The 9,796-nt window shown below is 37.1% G+C and overlaps 1 pseudogene; it reads left to right on the top strand.

The window, feature by feature from the left end:
• The first annotated feature begins 765 nt into the window (after positions 1–765).
• On the top strand, positions 766–7,946 carry LOC115506774 (annotated as a pseudogene).
• Positions 7,947–9,796: the final 1,850 nt, after the last annotated feature.

Here is a 9,796-nt window from a genome sequence, read left to right as displayed (position 1 = left end):
TGTCAGGGCTCTGTGCTGACAGCTCAGAGCCTGGAACCTGCTTCAGATTCTGTGTTTCCCTCTCTCTCTGCCCCTTCCCCACTCTCTCTCTCTCAAAAATAAATAAACATTTTAAAAAAATTTTAAAAAGAAACTAAATTTATTGGGTGCCAGGCACTGTTATAAAGCATCTTAATTAACAAAATGATCTCATTTAACTGTCACAACTACCTAGTACAATGGGCACTTATCCTTACCCCAGTAGTACAGATGAGGAAAATGAGACTCAGGGAGGTTAAATGACTTGTCCAGGTCAATTAACTAAAAGGTAAAACGTGGACTAGAATCTAGGCCTGACATCAATATCCATGATTTTTATGCTGTACTCAAAATTTGCAGAACCACGAGACTCCATGGACTGGGAATGCGGGCTCCAGAATCTCTGTCACCATGTGTGGGCTGAGGCAGCCCAGAAATGCATGTGCAGTGCTAGCAGTTCATGCCTGTGAAAGCGAAGCCACAACTGCATGGGAACTGTGGTGGCTGGAAGCCTGTGGATGGGCGGAGGACTGCAATGCAGTTTGGCATGAAGAGCAGACAGGCAAGGTGTGAGGTGACTGTGGGTCTGCTGAGGAGTCAGCGGGCACTGGGCTCGCTGAGTCAGAAGTGGATTCTGCCCTGTGCTATAGAATCATCATACTTCAATGGTGCAGATGACCTGTGCAAGAGTTGAAAGTGACTTGCACAAGGTCACCCAGTGTAATATTCAGGCTCATGAATACCTAAATGAAAAGTCAGAATCACATTTGTGATTTTATATGACATTGAGGAAAATGATAACAGTGAAATTTCTTCAAAGGTACTTCATAATGGATACCAGAGAAGAATTTTTTTTTTAAGTTTTTACTTAAATTCCAGTTAGTTGGGGCTCCTTAGTGGCGCAGTTGGTTAAGCATACGACTCTTGATCAGCTTAGGTCATGATCTCACGGTTTGTGAGTTCCAGCCCTGCATCAGTCTCTGCACTGATGGTGCAGAGCCTGCTTGGAATTCTGTCTCTCTTTCTCCCTGCCCCTCCCCTGCCTGTGTTCTCTAAATAAATAAATAAATAAATAAATAAATAAATAAACATTAAAAAATTCCAGTTAGTGTAGAGTGTAATACATTCATGTGTCCAATATAGCGATTGAAAACTTCATCGAGTACCCAGTGTTCATCACAAGTGTACTCCCTAATCCCCATCACCTATTTAACCTATTTAACCTCACCCATCACCTATTTAACCTCACGCACCTCCCTTCTGGTAACCATAAGTTTGTTCACTATAATTAAGAGTCTATCTCTTGGTTTGCCTCTCTCTGTTTTTTTCCCTTTGCTCATTTTGTTAAATCCCACATGTGAGTGAAATCATATGGTATTTGTCTTCCTCTAACTTATTTCACTTACCATAGAACATGCAGGGTACATGAATCCCTTTGAATTAGTATTTTTTTATTCTTTGAATAAATACCTACTAGTACAATTGCTGGATATTAGGACAGTTCTATTTTTAATTTTCTGAGGAACCTCCATACTGATTTCCACAGTGAGGGCACCAGTTTTCATTCCCACCAACACTGCAAGAGGGTTTCCCTTCTCTACATCATCGCCAACACCTGTAGTTTCTTGTGCTGTTGGTGTTGAGCAAGTCTGACAGGTGTGAGGGGATACCTCATTGTAGTTTTGATTTGTATTTCCCTGATCAGTGATTTTCAGCATCTTTTCGTGTGTCTGTTGGCCATCTATATGTCTTTGGAAAAATGTCTTTTCATGTATTTTGCCCATTTTTAAATTGTATTATTTGTTTTTTGGGTGTTGAGTTTTATGAGTTCTTTATATATATTAGATACTAGTCCCTTACTGGATATGTCATTTGCAAATATCTTCTGCCATTCTGTAGATTGCCTTTTAGTTTTTTGATTATTTCCTTTGCTGTGCAGAAGTTTTTATTTTGGTGAAGTCCCAATAGTTTATTTTTGCTTTTGTATCCCTTGCCTCAGGAGATATATCTAGCAAGAAGTTGCTATGGCTGATGTCAAAGAGGTCACTACCTATGTTCTCTAAAATTTTTATGGCTTCAGGTCTCACATTTAGGTCTTAATATATTCTGAGTTATTTTGGGGTATGGTGTAAGGAAGTGGTCGAGTTTAATTCTTCTGCATGTTGCTGTCCAGTTTTCCCAACACCATTTGTTGAAGAGATTGTCCTGTTCCCTTTAGATATTATTTCCTGCTTTGTCGAGGATTAACTGACTGTATAGTCGTGGGTTTATTTCTCGGTTTTCTGTTCTGTTCTATTGAACAATGTATCTGTTTTTGTGCCAGCAGCATAATGTTTGGATCACTACAGCTTTGTAATATAACTTGAAGTCTGGAATTGCGATGGCTCCAGCATTGCTTCTCTTTTTCAAGGTTGCTTTGGTTATTTGGGGTCTTTTGTGGTTCCACACAAATTTTAGGATTGTTTATTATAGGGATTGCATTCAGTGTGTAGATTGCTTTGAATAGTATAGGCATTTTAGCAATATTTGTTCTTCCAATCCATAAGCATGGAATGTGTTTCCATTTCTTTGTGTCCTCTTCAATTTCTTTCATTAGTGTTTTATAGTTTTCAGAATACAGATCTTTCACGTCTTTGGTTAGGTTTATTCCTAGGTGTCTTACGGTTTTTGGTGCAATTGTAAATGGTGTTGATTTTTTAATTTCCCTTTCTCCTGCTTCATTATTTGTGCATAAGAATGCAACAGATTTATGTACATTGACCTTGTGTCCTGTGATCTAACAGAACTCATGTATTAGTTCTAGCAGTTTTTGGGTGGAATCTTTGGATTTTTCACATAGAGTATCATATCATCTTTGAAGAGTGAAAGTTTGATTTCCTCTGCCAATTTGGATGCCAGTTTTTTTCTTTGGTTTTGCATGATTGCTCTGGCTAGGACTTCAAGTACAATATTAAATAACAGTGGTGAGAGTGGACGTCCTTGTCACGTTCCTGACCATAGAGTAAAATCTCTGTTTTTCCCCATTGAGGAAAATGGGGAAAGGATCATATAGTTCTTATCTTTTCTTTTACTAACGTGGTATATCACGTTGATTGATTTGAGAATATTGAACCAGACTTGCAACCCAGGAATAAATCCCACTTGCCTGTGGTGAATGATTCTTTTAATATGCTGTTGGATTCTGTTTGTTTATTTATTTATTTATTTATTTATTTATTTATTTATTTATTTAAATTTATATCCAAGTTAGTTAGCATATAGTGCAACGATGATTTCAGGAGTAGATTCCTTAATGTCTCTTACCCATTTACCCCATCCTCCTCCCACAACCCCTCCAGTAACCCTCTGTTTGTTCTCCATATTTAAGCATCTCTATGTTTTGTCCCCCTCCCTGTTTTTATTGGGAATGTTTGTACCCTTGTTCTTTGGGAATATTGACCTATATTTATGTTTTTCAATGGAGTCTTTATCTGGTTTTGGTATCAGGGTAATGCTAGCCTCATAGAATGAATGTGGAAGTTTTTCTTCCATTTCTATTTTTTGGAATAGTTTCAGAAAAATAGGTATTAACTGTTCTTTAAAGGTGTGGTAGAATTCACCTGTGAAGTTATCTGGCCCCAAACTTTTGTTTGTTGGGAGTTTTCTGATTACTGATTCAATTTCTTTGCTGGTTATCAGTGTGTTCAAGTTTTCAATTTCTTCCCATTTAAGTTTTGGTAGTTTATGTGTTTCTATGAATGTATCCATTTCTTCTAGGTTGTCTAATTTGTTGACATATAGTATTTCATCATATTTTCTTATAAATGTTTATATTTCTGAGGTGTTGGTTGTTATTTCTCCTCTCTCATTTGTCATTTTCTTTATTTGGATCCTTTCTCTTTTCTTTTTGTTAAGTCTGGCCAGAGGTTTATCAATGTTATTAAGTTTTTTCGAAGAACCAGGCCCTGGTTTCCTTGATCTGTTCTATTGTTTTTTTGTTTTTTGTTTTTTGTTTTTTTGTTTTTTTACTTTCTATATCATTTATTTCTGCTCTTATCCTTATTATTTCCTTCCTCCTACTGGCTTTAGGCTTTGTTTATTGTTCTTTTTCTAGCTTCTATAGGTGGAAGGTTAGGCTGTTTATTTCAGATTTTACTTACTTCTTTTTGTAGGCCTGTATTGCTATATACTTCCTTCCTAGGACCACTTTTGCTGCATCCCAAAGGTTTTGGACCACTGTGTTTTCATTTTCATTTGTTTCTATGTATTTTTTATTTCTTCATTGTTTTAGCATGTTGTTTAATCTCCATATATTTGTGGTCTTTCCAACATTTTTCTTGTGGTTGACTTCTAGTTTCATAGTGTTGTCATCAGAAAAGGTGAATGGTGTGGTGTCAATCTTTTTGTATTTGTTGAGACCTGTTTTGTGACCTACTATGTGATCTGTTCTGGATAATGTGCAATGTGAACTTGAAAAGAGTATATTCTGTTGTTTCAGGATGCAATGTTCTAAATATATCTGTTAAGTCCATTTGGTCCAGTGTGTCATTCAAAGCCATTGTTTCTTTGTTGATGTTGTGTTTAGATGATCTGTCCATTGATGTAAATGGAGTGTTAAAGTCCTCTACTATTATTGCACTATTATCAATTAAATCCTTTATATTTGTTATTAATTTTTTAATATATTTGAGTGCTCTCATGTTGGGTACATAAATATTTATAATTATTATATTTTCTTGTTGGGCTGTCTCCTTTATGATTATATAGTGCTCTTCTTTGTCTCTTATTACAGCTTTGTTTTAAAGTCTACTTTGAAAAATATTTTGCTACTCTGGCTTTCTTTTGACATGCATTTACTTGATAAATGTTTCTTCACCCCCTCATTTTCAATCTGCATGTGTCTTTATGTCTAAAATGAGTCTCTTGTAGGCAGCATATAGATGGGTCTTTTTTTTTATCCATTCTGACACCCTATGTCTTTTGATTGGAGCATTTAGTTCATTTACATTCGAAGTAATATTGATAGATATGTATTTAGAGCCATTTTATTACTTGTTTTATCATTGTTTATGGAGATTTCCCTGATCCTTTTTTGTCTTTGTCACTTTTGGTATTTCCTTTCTATTCAAAGAGTCCCTTTTAATATTTCTTGCATGGCTGGTTTAGTGGTCATGAACTTAGTTTTTGATTGTCTGGGAAACTCTTTATCTCCCCTTCTCTTCTAAATGATAGCCTTGTTGGATAGAGTGTACTTGGCTGTAGATTTTTCCCATTCACCACATTGACTATATCATGTCACTCTCTTCTGGCTTGTCAAATTTCTGTTGAGAAATTTCCAGCTAGACTTATGGGTCTTCCCTTGTAAGTTAGGGACTTCCTTTGTCTTCCTGCCTTTAACGTTTTTTCTTTATCACTATGTTTTGCAAATTTAATTACAGTATATGTTAGTGTTGGCCTTCTTTTGCTGATTTTTGTGGGGGTTGTCTGTGCCTCCTGGATCTATATATCTGTGCCCTTCCCCAGATTAGGGAAATTTGCAGCTATTATTTCTTCAAATAAATTTTCTGGCCCCTTTTCTCTTCTTCTTCTGGGACTTCTATAATATGAATATTATTATGTTTGATGGAGTCACTGAATTCCCTAAGTCTAGTCTTGTGGTGCATAATTCTTTCTATCTTTGCTTTGCTATGTTATTTTCCATTGTTTTGTCTTCTGTGTCAATAATTCATTCCTCTGTTTTTTCCAGCTTGCTGTTCATTGCGTCAGACCTGTTTCCAGTCTCACTTATTGCATTTTTCATCTCTGATTGATTCTTTTTTAACTCTTTTATCTTTGTGGTAAGGGACTCCCTGATGTCTTCCATTTTTCTCTTGAGTGAATATCCTTATGATTTTTGCTTTAAATTCTCCATCAGGCATGTTACTTATATCTGTTTCACTTAGATCTCTGACAATGGCCTTATCTTAGTCTTTCATTTGGGATAAATTCCTCCATCTTCACATTTTGTCTAAGTCTCTGTCTTCTTTTCTGTGTTTGAAAAGCCAGTCTTGTCTACAGCTCCTGAAAGTAATGGCCTTTGAAGAAGAGGTCATGTAATGCTTAGGGCTTACCACTTCAGGGAATGCCTCTGGTGTATGTTGGGTGCACTCTGCTGTTGTGTTGTGGTTGGTCTGTCCTTCAGGCCAATCATCTGCAGAGGCTCTCCTTGTCTGCTGCAGGAAGCATTTGGTCCCTCGCCTGAATGTGGCAAGTTTTAATAGGTGTTCTCTGGTCTGCTTGTGAGAGAGATTTGGCACCATCTCCACCAGAACTGAAGCCCTGCAGAACTCTGGTTGGGGTATTTGGTGTGGGTAGTGGTTTGTGCTGGTCTTCTGGGGGAGGGGCTTGCCATGTTGAGCCTGAGACAAGCATGACTTAAAAGGCAGTCCTGCCAGAATGCAGGGTGATGAGGCTTAGTTTAAGCCAGTTAGGCATTGGGTATTGATGCTGTGCTACTTTCCCACAGATGGCTCTCTGTTGATGTTGAGGGACAGGATAGGAAAATGGTGTCAGCTAGCTCCTTTTTTCCTGGAGAAGCATTTCCATGAATGCTGCTTCTCAGGGACACTCTATGAGAAAAACAGTCTCCCCACTATGTTTCTCAAGCATTCTTCAGATTGCTGTTTCCATGCTGCCTGACCCTGTGTTGCCTGCCTTCTTTCCAGGAACATCACCATGCCCTCTGGCTTCTATCCTCCCCAAACCTGCTGACCTTTAAGACTCCAGGCTTTATGCCCTGCTGGTTGCAAGAACTCATGAAATTTAGCCCTTCTCATTTTCCAAGCCAATGGCTTTGGAGAAAAATTCCTTTTATGTGCTTCCCCATGTGCTCCTCTCTTTATCTCTTGCCCTTCTCCATAACTTAGTCTTCCTCCTCTCTGCAGCTCCCACAATCCATTTCTCCCCTAAATCAGGTCTCCACACTTCTTACTTTCTTTTATGTGGCCTCTTCTCTTCCTTTATTTGTAGAGTTTTTTAATGTAGGTTTTCTGGTTTATTTCTTGGGTAGGAGAAACTGATAGTTATCTAGTTGTGTTCATGGACAAGGTGACCTCCTACTCCATCACCATCTTCCTCTGTCCAGAGAAGATCGTTTTGTATGGATAATACACACAACCTATATTCTGGATCATCATGCATTGGAACCATTAATATTTTGTACACTTCAAATGTTAGCAATGCAACTAAGCTAAGATCAAAGGCCGAGTTCTGTTTTGTTGTAAATACATGGATGAGGAAATATTTCCTTACAGGCTAACAATCAGCAGGATCTAGTAGAATGGGTAAATGTGTTAAACTAAACTATAAAAATTAAATTTCAAAGGCAGTCAGATTCACGGCTTCATTCTGATAACCTAAGTTGCCAGGGTGAATGTGGGAAGAAGTAAGTGTCTTAGAAAACTGATGTTAGTGATGCACCCATCGTTACTCCAACTCAGTAAGAAGTAAGTGTGAAAGTATGACAAATAATTTGAAGTGGTCATGAAGCTTTCTTTGCTTTACTCTAAAACCACCTTTAGATAGTGCAGTTATCAAAGCTGAATATTTTGTTAAGCAAGGAGTAGTGATGAAACAACTGGAAGAGAAGATTTTTTTTCTATTGGATAAAAACACAATAGCCTATTTCAAATCTTGACTGGAGAAGGAAATTTTCCTGACAATACCACTTAAAGAGGATCATGAAGTACAAGAATGTAAGAAAAGCAATGTAATGATAAGGGGCAATTTCTTTGAAATTGTAATATCATCTTGAACTTTCTATGTGCAGGCTAAGAGCCCTGAAGAGATACATAGTTGTATTAAAAAAAAATCTCTGTTGCCACTGTAGCACAGTAAGGACCTTGCCAATCAGCATCTTCTATGCAGAAGACTGGACACTGTTGAATCCTTGCATACAAGGTTATACATGAAGAACAAGTGAAGGAAGCATGTATGTGGGTTGTCATGCAAATGTGCTTTCTTACTAGAGATCTGGGACTTAGTACTTACAACTGATCATAGAAAGTTGAATTAACCAAACTGCCTTTTAACAGTTATGGTAACTGACTTTGTTAACACTAATGCAAACTATTTCGCTACAGTAATCAGGTTGTATATGTATATTTTTAAAAAAATATAAATTATGAATAAATGCAACTTTCTTAATTGGAAAAATCACATTAGGCTGTTTTCTAAAGATTAATTTACTGAATTAGCCTTAGAGTTTCAACTTCCATGTTTTATGTATTTTCAAATTTTTAATACCATACCACTTGTAATGTACCTTTGTTCTAATAATATGTGCAAACTCATGCATGCATAAGCATTGGATAAACTTTACATTACTATAGTTTGCATGGAAGTTTAGAAATATTTTTAATGTTTTAATTTTAGTTTTGAGAGAGAGAGAGAGACAGAGACAAAGACAGAGCATGAGCAGGAGAGGGCCAGTGAGAAAGGGAGACACAAAATCCAAAGCAGTCTCCAAGCTCTGAGCTGTCAGCACCACAGCCCCACACAGGACTTGCTTGAATTCACAAACCATGAGATCATGACTTGAGCCAAAGTCGGACGCTTAACCAACTGAGCCACCCAGGCGCCCAGTTTGCATGGAGTTTTAAATCTCAGGTGAAATTTAGCCACCTCATAGGAATCTTGTGTTTTGTTAATTTGTACCATTTTGTTTTCAAAGTCACTAGTGTCTTAAATAAATACAATACGCTAGGAACTGTATGACAGTGCATTTGGAATGGTCATATTTAAGGAAATATTTATATTTGATTTAGTTAAAGCAAATTAAAATTAATATTTACAACTGATAGTTATTTCACTGAAGTTTTTTTCCACCACAGTTTTAATAAATGATAAAATATGTACCCTTTGCTACATTTAAAATCTTAAGTCATGTGAATGTGTGAGATATTCAAAACTAAATAAATATAATTAAAATGAAAGGTGAAAAGACTATGCTATTATTGGTTACAATGAAATTCAGGGAAGAATAACTAAGTTTGTCAGACTGCCAGGCAAAAGAATAAGTGTGAAAAATGTTGAGTTCTGCTAATTAAAGAAATATGACAATGGAATACTACGTGGCAATGACAAAGAATGAAATATGGCTTTTTGTAGCAACGTGGATGGAACTGGAGAGTGTGATGCTAAGTGAAATAAGTCATACAGAGAAAGATACCATATGTTTTCACTCCTATGTGGATCCTGAGAAACTTAACAGAAGACCATGGGGGAGGGGAAGGAAAACAAAACGTTAGAGAGGGAGGGAGCCAAAACATAAGAGACTCTTAAAAACTGAGAACAAACTGAGGGTTGATGGGGGTGGGAGGGAGAGGAGGGTGGGTGAGGGGTATTGAGGATAGCACCTGTTGGGATGAGCACTGGGTGTTGTATGGAAACCATTTTGACAATAAATTTCATATAAAAAAGAAATATGACATTTGGGGGTGCCTGGGTGGCTCAGCTGGTTAAGTGTCACTTCAGCTCAGGTCATGATCTCATGGTTCATGAGTTTGAGCTCCACATAGGGCTCTGTGCTGACAGCTCAGAGCCTGGAGCCTGCTTTAGATTCTGTGTCTCCCTCTCTCTGTCCCTCCCCCACTTGCGCTCTGTCTCTCTCTGTCTCAGAAATAAACAATAAAAAATTAAAAAAGAAATATGGCCTTTATTTTTATTTTCTGTATTTTAATTTTCTTATCTTTTAAAAATATGTGGGATAATTCTTAGTGTTGATTGAGAATATACACTGAAATAAAGGGATAAAATGGGT

This window comes from Lynx canadensis, chromosome X, assembly GCF_007474595.2.
Source record: "Lynx canadensis isolate LIC74 chromosome X, mLynCan4.pri.v2, whole genome shotgun sequence".
NCBI classification, from domain to species: Eukaryota; Metazoa; Chordata; class Mammalia; order Carnivora; family Felidae; genus Lynx; species Lynx canadensis.
The sequence above is the reverse complement of the archived record's forward strand: the minus strand, read 5'-3'. Positions and strand labels throughout refer to the sequence as shown.